Raw genomic sequence first — 12,357 nt, 5'->3', positions numbered from 1 at the left:
TTTAATAATAGCCATCCTGATGAATGTGAAGTGGTATCCTCCTGTGGCCATTATCCATTTTCAGTTGGGTCGTTTTTCTTTCTATTGTTGAGTTGGAAGTGTTCTTTATATATTCTAGATATTCCTTTTGATCAGATGACATCTGTTACATGTTGATAATGTCCAGCATGAGACTGATATATATGACAGAATCCTCTATAACAGTTTACATTTAGATAGTGCCAAAGAATCACATGTTTAAAGGGGAATTTACATGTGGGTGAAGAGCATTTTTACTGAGTTTACTAAGCTTCCAGAGCAGTGGACTTGCTTAGTATTCAGAGCAGACGCACTGCAGTTCCCATCATGCCTCTTTGTGCAGGTTGCACCTCCATGTGTATGAGTTTTCATTTTTTAAGATCTGTTACTCTAAGTCACTCTCAAACCCTAGAAATTACTCTAAAATTGGCAGTCCTTTCCAATGGACAGGATTAGAAGCTGCCATTTGGTTATTAATGAAGAGCTCTGAAATGGCAATTTTAGAAAACCACAGGATGGTGGGAAATGCTATTTATTAAATGCCGCAAAACCTCCAAGCACAAAATAGGCAGGGCTGGGGAGGGAGGGACTGTTTCTGTGAGTGGCTAAATGATGTCTTTCCATTTCCTTATCGCAGAACGTGTCAGGGCAGCGCAAGCATTCCCATTCAAATCAAGCAGCCGCGGACAGCCCAGGTGGAATACAAATAGACACAGGAGAAGTGGAGCAGGGTTAGCGAAGTGTGCAGTTGGCGAGATTGATGTTGATACCCTTCACTGCCAAGTGAAATGCCAATAATGCTTGTATAGCATTTTGTGAGGGCAATGGGAGTATTGATTCCTGAGCAATAATAAAGAATGAAGCCGCTCTCTCAGGTATAAAAATATTGGCAACTGTTACAAAGAATTGACTCATAGGGGCCTGAGAGCCGGCCTATCTTAATACAAATAATTCAGGCTTCAGAAGGATTTTGAGAGCAGCCAGGCATGGTTCTCAGGCACTGACTCTGCTATTAATTTACCTGAAGCTTTCACGGGCCTCCCCGTCTGTCAGCCAATTGGTCTTAGTGGAGCAGGAGCTAAATGGATTCCTGTAGCCTCATTGAGAGCTGAGAGAAGACAACAAAAATGGAAGAAAGAAAGGAAAGGAAGAAAAAAGACAGACTATCAAATTTTTACAGATACATTTTTAAAGTTACAGATTCTATTTGCGTCTCTTTCTGAAAATGAAATAATGCATGTGGCATCGACCTAAGCAAAAAGCACTGTATGTGCTTTTAAACACATTTCTGTTAGAGCTGTGATTTCCTTGCACGTCTTGTGCTGTGGATCACAATAAGTTTTACACACTCAACCCAAAATGTAACTCCTGCAAATGTATAGACCTATTATATTTAATGATATCATATACTTGGCAGGAAAGCTTACAAACATTGTAAATTTACATGGAGCTGGAAAATTGGCCTGAGAAGAGACACAATGGCCCCCTCTCGTAGTCACTGATTCCCAAACCAGAGTAACCTCTCGGAGAAATAAAAATAAATCATCACCACTGGGACACCTAAATGTCTTAACAACTTTTGCAGAGGGTAAAAAGCACTTGGTGTCTCATGAACTCAGTACCTAGCTTAGGGATCATAATGCTATTTGAAATTATGGAACCTTTAAAATATGGTATTTTAAATATTTTTAAATATATACACACACACACACACACATATATATTTAATGACTTTATACATGGTAAAAAAGCAAGATATTTACCAGTTTAGGCCCAATTATCCCTTATAGGAAAAGGGTGTTTTGAAAGTTAGGAAAAAGAGATCAGGCCGTTATAATAAAATTTATCCTTTCTCAGATGTTCTTTGGCTTCTCCAAAACTTGTTCAGGTGAGAGTAATTTGTTTTGTTTTGTTTTATTTTGTTTTTTCTTTTTTTGCTGCTCAGCTTTCCACCACTCCTAAGGACACATGTGCAACATAGGTAAAAAAAAAAAAAAAAGAAGGAGAATTAAAATATACCGGATTGAGAAAGCAATAGGCTGACACAAACTCAGCGTCAATAATATCAAAGAAGCACTGGGAGCCTCAGTTGACTTCTGAAATAACCCACACTGGCTTAAATAGGGTTCTGCAGAAGCACAGCTTTCTTTAATATAGTTTAAAAAGCCCTGGCCAAGATAGTGCACCGAAAACGCTCAGTGTTGAGGAGCATGTGAGAATAACCGTTTATCTTCCACAACACTCCTCGGAGTGGTGTGACTTCCCCATTGGCAATACCTCAATATATATCAAAGATTTAACATGTTGCTTAATTTGACTCTGAAATTGTACATACAAACATGGTTGTTTACAATGATTCAGCCAGAAGATTATTTACAGCTGTGCTGTTTAAAATATTGAAAAATTGAAGTAAAAATATCTAAACGTCCAACATCAGGGAACTGAATGATTTTAAGTGACATAGGCTTCAACTCTTATTTTAAAAGGAAAAAAATCTATAGCCACTATGATTGACACTGCAGGTTACCCGATGTCAATGTCATCTCGCTCCCATCTGCCTTTGGAATAAGTTCTGGGATTTTGTTAATCTAACCCCCCCACCCCCTACCTTTTGACTCTGAAGAGATGACCGTCTGTCCAGTCTGTCAGGGAGTGATTGTGCTTAGTATAAGCCAGTCAGAGTCATCTCTTAACATTTATCAATGATGAGAAAATATAGATTTCTTTACTACTTAGAACTATTAGATGTGAAACTCTCTGCTTTAAACATATTATTATAGGTTTGTAATAGTATAAACATATATTATTTCTGCTATAAAACATATTATAGCTGAATGCATCCTCAATAATAGATTATTTTTAATATAATTACTTTCAAAATCAAGTACAAAATAGTATATACCCTCTCGCTTCCCTTTTGCTATCAGACATTATATAAATATCCTCCAAAATATTGATTATCTTGCAGAGTGATAGTAATATTATGCGTGATTTTTTATTTGTGTGTCTATGTATTCCAAATTTACTATTGTGAATATGTATTATAATTGAAATAAGACGATGAGAAAAGCAATTTTTAAAATCCCTACCAATATTAGTTAACATAAATAATTTGCTGCTTATATTTGTTTATCTGGTTCTATAACAACTGAAAGCCAGGAATTTCTAGTTACATTTGAAGGAAGAGGATAACAAGGCTCAAAGAATCTAATTTTTTTTTATAGCAGTAAGTATCATTTAGAATTAGGTCCTCCACTGAATCCTTGCAGTAAGAACTAGAAGAAAAGATACATATTATCTAGAATTGAAAACATTTTCCTGTTATTTTGATATAATAATATAGCATCATTATTTAATTAATTTATTAAAAACATTTATGGAGCATCTATTGTGTTCAACCAACATGTTTGATAGGCAGAGAGATGATAAGGATGAATGAAAAATGGCATCTACCCTGTAGGAGCTCACAGTCCACAGAGGGGCAAAACAGGAATGCAAAAGTTTATACTGCTGAATACAATAGAATACTGCTGAAATGGAAGCACTCAAAAAGTGAGCAGAAGCATCAAGAAGCAAGTGATTAATTCTAATTGTATGCCAGGCAAGGTAGACAGAAGCAATGGCACTTGATTTTGGCCTTAAATAATTAGTAGAAACTACCTGTGGCCTGGAGGAGGTAATTGTGGAAAAAGGAAAACAAAGAATTGTGATTATATATGGGGTGTCCTGGGAAAATCCAGTTGGTTGGTTTGACGGCAATATAAGAAATGTAGTGGACAATGAGAAAAGAAGAAGTTGGAAAAATAAAATGTGTACCCACTTCAATCTTTAGGCAATGGGGAGCTGCCAAATTTTTTTCTGAAGCAAGCTAATGATACAATCATATATCTGTTTAACCGTGGAAGATAGTCTAAGGGAAAATGTGGATGCAGAGTGTTTACTTAGGGAGATACTGCGATAGATCAGGTAAGAAATAATGAGGATGTAAACTGGGGCAGTGATAATGAAATCTGAGATGAGTGCAGGAGTAAGGGAGCTATCTAAGCGAAGAATTGATGGTGTATCGTCGCAGTTGATGTAGAAGGACAGCAAGCAAGAAGAACTGGTGATTCCAACTTGCTAATTTAAGGACTAGGAAGATTGTGAGTCTCTTAAAGGGGATAGGAAATACAGAAAGAAGAATTGGTTTGAAGGGAAAAAATGTAATAAGCCTAGTCTTCAAAAGTATGGCTTTAAAATTCCTGAGGGAGAGGCAGGTAAAGATAGCTAACAAGAATTTGGTCATATCTTTATTGCTTTCGTTTTTCTCTTTTTCAAATGAAGAGAGTTATATGTACAAATTATACCCAATCTTAAAATATCATTTAGAAGAAGAGATACAAGAACTCTCTCTGACCACTAGCCTAAAGCAGCAGCAGCAAAGAAAAAAAAAAAGGCCATTTATTTTAAGGATGGAATGAAAACAAATCATCAGGGATTAATCAAAACTCAAAGCCCATTCCTAGCTTGGGAATGGAGTTTGAATTTACAATACTCATTTGCTCCGTGAAACACAAGCTGCATCATTAACATAACACTTCATCCAGGGCCATTGGACAAAAGCAAAACCAGCCTTTTCTGGAGAGAGCCTTTCACATCTCAGAGCTCATGGCATTCCTCCAGAACTGTTCCCCTACCTGCAGAATCGTAATCAAAAAATACAAACTACCAGGTAAGCACCATCAGAGAACATTGGCCAAAGCAGAAAACACAAAATGAGTACCCTCAAGTACTTGAAATAAAAGAATAATTGAAAGTGATTGTAAAGATATATAGGTAGATAAAAAGAGATAAATGGAAAAAAAGAAAATATAAGGAAAGATTAGAACAATATGAGAATGTAATGAATAGTCTTGAGATAGAACCGCTATGAAAAGATTGTCATTGAAATAAAAACCTCCACGGATATGTCAGAATAAGTTATACTGTGACTTCTGAAACACATAGTACTGAATAACAATGGGAGCCATATGAAAATTTGTGAGATGGAGCTAAAGCCATTCTTAGCAGAATAGTTATAGTCTTGATATCACATGTTAGTAAGCAAGGAAGATTAAATATTATCTTTGTTAACTTACCAGCACGAGAAGTTTGAAGGGGAAACAAAAGGTAAACCTAAAGAAAGTAATAAGCAAGAACTAAGGAAGATAAGACAGGAATTATTGAAACAGGACAAGAAACAATACAAAGAATCATAAAAATAAATTTTTTATGAAAACAAGAAAAAGATAACCAGTGATCTAACAAAAGTCGTGCAAAACTTATACTCTGAAAACTAAAAAACATTGTTGAAAAAAATTAAAGAAGACCTAATAAATGGAAAAACACCTCATGTCATGGGTCAGAAGACTCAATATTGTTAAGATGTCAGTACTCCTCAAATTGATCTTACGGTCAACGGATTTTCCAAGTGTGCCAAGACAATTAACCAGGGAAAGAAGATCTTTGCGACAATTGCCTATCCACATGCAAAAGACAAAAAGTCGGACCCCTACATCACACTATATATACACATTAAGTCAAAATGGGATTGAAGATCTAAATGTAGAAGCTAAAAGAATAAAATTCTTAGGAAAGAAAACACAGGCATAAATCTTCATGATCTTAAATTAGGCAATAGTTTCTTAGATATGACATCAAATGCACAAGCAACAAAAGAAACCATCACTACAATCAATTTTAGAACATTTTCATCACCCCAAAAAGAAACTCCATTCCTATTCCTAGTGGCTCCTCATTATCTCCCAACCTCTTCAGCCCTAGGCAACCTCTAATCTACTTTCTGTCTCTGCAGGATTACCTAATCTGGAAATTTCACATAAATAGAATCATACAATATTTGGTCCTTTGCAAAATTGAGATGGCCAGTGACCGCAGCTGAATTGCTCACTGGCTGAGATAGCTCACTAGTTCTGTATCTCTGTGCCCTAGAAGAATGGGAAGGGACTGACGGGGGAGCACTGGCTAGACTCATATCCCTGTTGGCAACCTGGGCCAGCATGATGACTGACTCTGACATCCCTTCCAAAGGTGGGACAAATTGACAAAGACAAATTGAGAGAAAGAGAAATAGAAGCTGAAAGTAAAAGAATGAAAAAGTGGGTTATGCAATGAGAAAAATACAACATTACATTGCTGCCTTGAGAGAGGAGCAGAGCAGGAGAATGATTTTGTCTCTTAGCACACTTAGAGCAAATGCCTGCAAGAGTGAAGCCATATGTTTGCCAAGATCGCCTCTACGTTTGGAACCTGACGACGCAGGATGGAAACCTGCAAACCTGAGTACATTACAATGGGATACATTCTGGTCACACGTCATGACGATGAGCAGGACCAACTGATGACAACTGAATGGAACTCTAGTAATGTGCCAGTGTCTTTTGATTTTTATCTTTCAAGTTATATCTACTACATAAGATATCATTTGGGAAGGGATTTCCAGGAATTACTCTCTGCCGGGCCATCAAACCCTTTAGTGTACAACTCCTGGCAGGCTGATCACTGTGTAAATATAAACTTTGGTGACCAAATGCTCAAAAAGATTCCTGCCTAGGGACTGGCCCCGTGGTATGGTGGTTAAGTTTGTGTGCTCCATTTTGGCAGCCCAGGGTTCACAAGTTCAGATCCCAGGCACGGACTTACACACCACTCATCAAGCCGCGCTGTGGCAGCATCCCACATACAAAATAGAGGAAGAGTGGCACAGATGTTAGGTGAGGGACAATCTTCCTCACCAAAAATAAAAGTTCCTGCCTATAATATATAATAAATATATATTATATAAAACATCGCAGCTACATGCTGTAGCATGCTGTATACAAATACATCTCACTCGTTGCATGGTTTCCTGCGGACTTCGCCCCATGTGCCTTTTCACTTTGCTGATTTTCCTCTGCATCCTTTCACTGTAATAAACCGTAACTGTTCATATAATAACCTCTGAGCCCTGTGAGCCCTTCTAGCAAATCAGCAAATCTGGTGGTGGTCTTGGTGACCCCAAGACAAATACTTTCTAGAATTCTCCAGTATCTCACGTGTAGAAGTCTCACATTTAAAATTTTGTAGATGAACGAATGAATTGCACATAATACAATACCCACTCGTGTCCTCTAACACCAGGATATATTGTGGGTGAGCATCTCTCAGCAAAAGACATTTTAACTTCAGTCACTGAAACAAATTGCCACAATCTAATTGGCTCTACTTGTAACCAGAAACAGACAAACAAAATAGTCATATTTTTTTTCCCTCAGACTATACCAAAAGAATATTGGATGACAGATTAAAAAACAAGTTGAAAGAAGAAAGGAAAAAAAGAAAATAATTTTCAACAATAAGGTTGTGAGGTCGAGAGAAGTCTTGTGAAAAGGCAAACAGTAAATCAAAGCTTTTGTAAGACTCTAAGATAAAAAGAACCCTCTGGCCCTAAGCTTAAATAAAAATCAAATACGTATAATTTGAAACAGAAGGACTAATGAAAACTCTGACAGGGAAAGAAAAATGTCAAATACAACACAGAATTCCTAAAAATACCAATAGGCTAGATGATTAAGTTAGACTAGAGAAGTGAAGTCGATTTAAAGGTGAAGCTAGAATAAAGAAACCATCAGCTCTGGAGGAGCCATGTGCCTTAAGGTGGGAATGGCACTTGTCTGTACTGACGTGTTTACAGCATTGGAATCTCTCTCCCTGGGACTACGCTTAACAGTCATCCACTTTCATTAGAGAATTCCGTTCAGTGATCATTAACACAGTTGAAATAGCTTAGAAATGTTAATTGTCTGGTTTACTTAGGTTCCTGTATCTTAACCATTTGAAGTATTTTAATAAAATTATTTTTTTTGTTCTCAAGTTCCTATGAAATAAGTAGGGTATTGTTACTTCAACCATAGGGTCAATGAAGCTACCAGTGGGAAATAGAGTCATGTGGAAATTTGTATAAAATATTCTTATAGGAAAAAATGTACTTTATAGAACTGTACATTGAGTATGATCTCATCTGTCTAAATACAAACAAAAAATGGAGATATATATAGAAAGAGGCTACATGGAAAAAAAATCCTTCAGAGTTTGTAAGAAATTATTAACAATGTTTACTTTTGAGAAACGAGGTTGAACACATGGCAGTGGCCAGTGGTAAGGAGACCTCTTGTGTTTGATTTTGTACTTTTGGCTACTATTCAGATTTTTGCAATGAGAACCTATTACTTATTCAACTGAAAGAAAAGAGGAAAGAAAGGAGGGAGGAGAGAGGGAAGTAGAGAAAGGGGAGAGAGGGAGGAAGGAAGGAAAGGAATGAGGAAGAGGGAGGGAGGGAGGAAGAAGGAAGGGAGGTAAGGAGGGAAGGAAGGAAGGGAGGGAGGAGGGAAGGAAGGGAAAGAGAGAGAAACAGAAATTTACAAGCTTCCAGGAGGGAAAATTTGCTCCCCATAAAGTGAAAAGAACCAGCATCACTTCAGAAGCCTTCTCTATTAAGAGATATTAATATTAAGGATAATAGAGGATATTACCCTCTATTAAGGATAAATGTCAAAGAGTAGTTTAGGTATTAAATTTAAGCCACAACATAATCTGGCCATGAAAGTGCTGGGACCACTATGGGAGGAAAGGGACTATGTCTTAAAGTTGTCACAGGACTGAGTTAACACGGTGAGGCAGGATCTGGGAGAGTAGGCATAAGACTGGATTTTAAGGGTCCTGGATAAAGGGGGCAAGACATCAAGTTGAATCATGGAGAGTTTATGGATATGAGAAATCTCTCATGTGATACAGAGCTTAAAACCCGACAAGGACTACCTGAAAAGATGATAACATGTTGCTCTTAACAACTTGGTAAATGTAGTAGCCCACACTAAAGCGAAGTAGAAATTCCCAAACTGCCCTGACAGATGGTGAAAGATGAGTAGTCCACTTGATAGAGTGGAAATACTAATCAAGGCCAGAAAACCCACCAGACTGTCATGTTTCCAGGGTGGACCCAAAGGATGCTCCATTTACCAAAGTAATAAGGAATGTGCAGTTGAGGGAGCACCAGCGTCACTGAAAAGGTCAGTGGTAGCTCTCCTTTGTAGGCCAAGGCTGATGGTAGGAAATAGCATCACAGAACACGGCCTTCTGACAGCAATGGGGGATTGTAGGGCTGCCAATATAACAGAGGCCAAGTAGCAGTGCTTATTTGTCAGGGACAGGGTGGCACAATTATTGTGATAAGCAGCAAGGATGGATGCCACCAAGTAGAGCCTGACCTGAAGAGAGCTACAGACTTGGGTAATAAAACATGGTATCCCTAGGAGCAAGATCAAAGGGCAACCAACATAAGTTTACTCAATCTGTACAACAAGAGAAATCTGGTGTGGATGATAGATAAGGAAGCTGACCAGAACTCTTGATCATGATCAGGATTCTATCAGCCTCACCAGGACACAAGGTCAGGTGAGCCCAGCAGCTATCCACTGTAAGGTGAAAGTGGTATATCCAGATTCAGGCACGACCAGGGCCAAATGGCAAAAATAAGATGCACAAGCAGATGGCCAGATCTCCTGTCATCCATTACTGCTGAAATGGTTCCTCTTCTTCTGGGGCTCTCTTACGATCAGCTGAAGGAGGAGTAAAATGTCCAAGCTTGGAATACGGACTGATTTTCTCAGTACGTGGGTACAAACTGAAAACGGATAATTGGGTTAGAGTCCCATTCAGGTATGATGCTGAAAATCAGTTGTGAGGAGGAATCCTTCTAATGGGCAGGGCTTTGGGCAGTGCAATCAGTCATCCAACTCATGGAGAAAGAGAAGTGTCTTGAAGATAGAATATAGATGAACGCATGGCATTGGTGGATAGCCCAGCTGGTTGATCAGGAGCCTGGGAGGAGAAAGAGCTAAAGATGAGGCACAAGGAGATCTGGAGAGAAGTGTGTGCATGGACCTGTAAGTGAGAAAATGAAATGTGAAGATTTCCGTACCACATGTTAACTCCCATGAGAGAGCATCCACTACAGAGTAGGAATAAATGGCCAAGTAGACAGAACAATTTGGCCAGTTGACATCAGCCAGCCTTTGCTATTGTCTACCCTAGTGCAGTACTGTCAACGCAACAAGGCCAATCTAGTTACTTCCATTGGTGAAAGCCCACTCTGCCAGTTACAGAGATCAAAAGTGAGCCCCGCGAGGCAGCCAACCAACGCTTTGGCAGCAAATTGACTTTGTTAGACCCTTTAACCCTAGAACGTACAGTAATTTATCTTTGACCAGAACTAAAACAAATTTAGCATGAGTTCTCTTTTCCTCCCTTAAGGACCCCAGTCAACACCCGTTATGGACTCAGTGTGTTTGATCTACTGGCACAGGATCCAAGATATGTCACATGGGTCAAGGGATCTATTTTATAGAACAGAGGGTGTGATAGTGGCACAAGATCATGGGATTCATCAAGTTCATTCACTATCCAGAAGCTTCTGCCTGTAACAACCTGTGGAAGACACAGATAAAGTGCCAGCTTGATGATACTCTGCATGGATGGGGCACCATCCTTCAAGATGCAGTCTATACTGTAAATCCATCCCAGCAGGATGGGCATTTTGAGCTATATAAGCCTTTGTTGCAGGGGCTGCCCTTTGTATTGTGGGATGTTTAGCAGCATCCCTGGCTGTACCCACTAGATGCCAGTAGCATCCCCACTTTAAGTTGTGACAAGCAAAGTGTCTCCAGACGTTGCCATATGTCCCTTAAGGGATAAAATCACCCTCAGTTGAGAACCACTGCTCTAAATCGACAATAGTAGCGTTTCCCTAATAGCATATCCCTAATAGACAGCATTACTCCCAGTGATCCACTCGAGAATTTATGCATCCTGTGCCTGCAACTCTGGGATCTGCATGGTTAGAAATTTTGGTTGCCAGAGGAGGAATATGTCCACCAGGGGACACAGCAGAAATTCCATCACATTTCAAGTTATGGCTGTCATCTAGTCACCTCAGGTTTCTTGCGCCATAAGAAGACAAAGAAATTAGCATCTTTCTGTCAGGGGTAATTGACACTGATGATCAGGAGGAGGTAGCAATTCTGTCACACAGTAGAGAAAGGGAAGAATTTGTTTAGGAAAGCAGTGATCTACGTGATTGTTTCTTGGTATCCCACTTCCCAATTTTGATGGAAAATGGATGGGTTCTGCAGTCACAGCCTGAGAAGGAAGTGGTGACCAGGGGCTCAGACCCAGGAGGAAAGAGGTTCGCGTCACCTCACCAGGTCAGCCACCTTGATCACAGAGGTCTGATGTTTCAAGAATAGATAGTAGAAAAGGGAGACCATGAATATTGGTGAGGCTGTACTTCATCATACTAACTGCTCTCTTGTCACATCAAGGAAAGAGGGCCACCAAAATCCTGGAAGAGCTTCTCCCAGACCTTTTAGCAAAAAAAGATGTGAATCCAAGCAATTCAAGGTGTGGACTGCAGTGGGTGCTGTGGGGTGCTGTGGAATGCTGTCTGGTCCTCCCTACTTTGGGATTCAAGCCCTCTTTTCTCAGCTGCTAAAAAAGATGGCAGCTGACAGCTCTCAGCTGAGTCTCTCGTCAGGGATTGCCTGCAGCTGAAGAGAGTTGCCGATCCCAAAACCTCGCCAGTGTCCAGTGACTAATATGGGGAGCTTCCTGGGGAACCCAAACTGCATATATTCATGGAGTTAATATCCATGTCATTATTTATGTAGTTCACAATGAGACTCCAAGAGCAGAGAGTTGATCCAGTCACTGTCCCTCACTGACACCTCAGGATGTTCAAGCTCTGTGTCTTTACTCAGAATTCTCCCCTACCATCCTTTAACGTCTAACTTAAAGCTCTCCTCCTCTTCCTAGCTCCCCAAGGACAATCATTTTAATCCATTTGAAAGAATTCACTTGTTAAATGCTCCAGGCCTGATGGTGTTCGGGAAGAAATGTTGTTTCATAATTCTATCAGCTTTTTTCATGGTGACTGACCTTTTCAGGATTCCCCCTTTTTACAATTTGGTAATTTCTATTTTCCCAGAAAATCATCCATTCCAGGATCCCAAATGTATCTTAATAGAGTTATAGAATTTTTTTCTCTGCATCTCTGGTTATTTCTCCATTTTCCTTTTGATTTAGTATATTGTGCTCTCTGTGGTTTTCTTTATTGAGCTAGCTAATGGATTATCTGTTTTATTGACTTTTCCCCTAAAGAGTCTTTTCATGGATTATCAATTTTGATATTGAGTTTTTTCTCTCTTTTTAAATTATTTTCTGCTTTTATCTTGATTATTTTCTTCCTTCCCCTTTCCTTTGGTATAA

The sequence above is a fragment of the Equus caballus genome, chromosome 23 (genome assembly GCF_041296265.1).
Source record: "Equus caballus isolate H_3958 breed thoroughbred chromosome 23, TB-T2T, whole genome shotgun sequence".
NCBI lineage: Eukaryota > Metazoa > Chordata > Mammalia > Perissodactyla > Equidae > Equus > Equus caballus.
Note: the sequence above shows the minus strand (reverse complement) of the source record.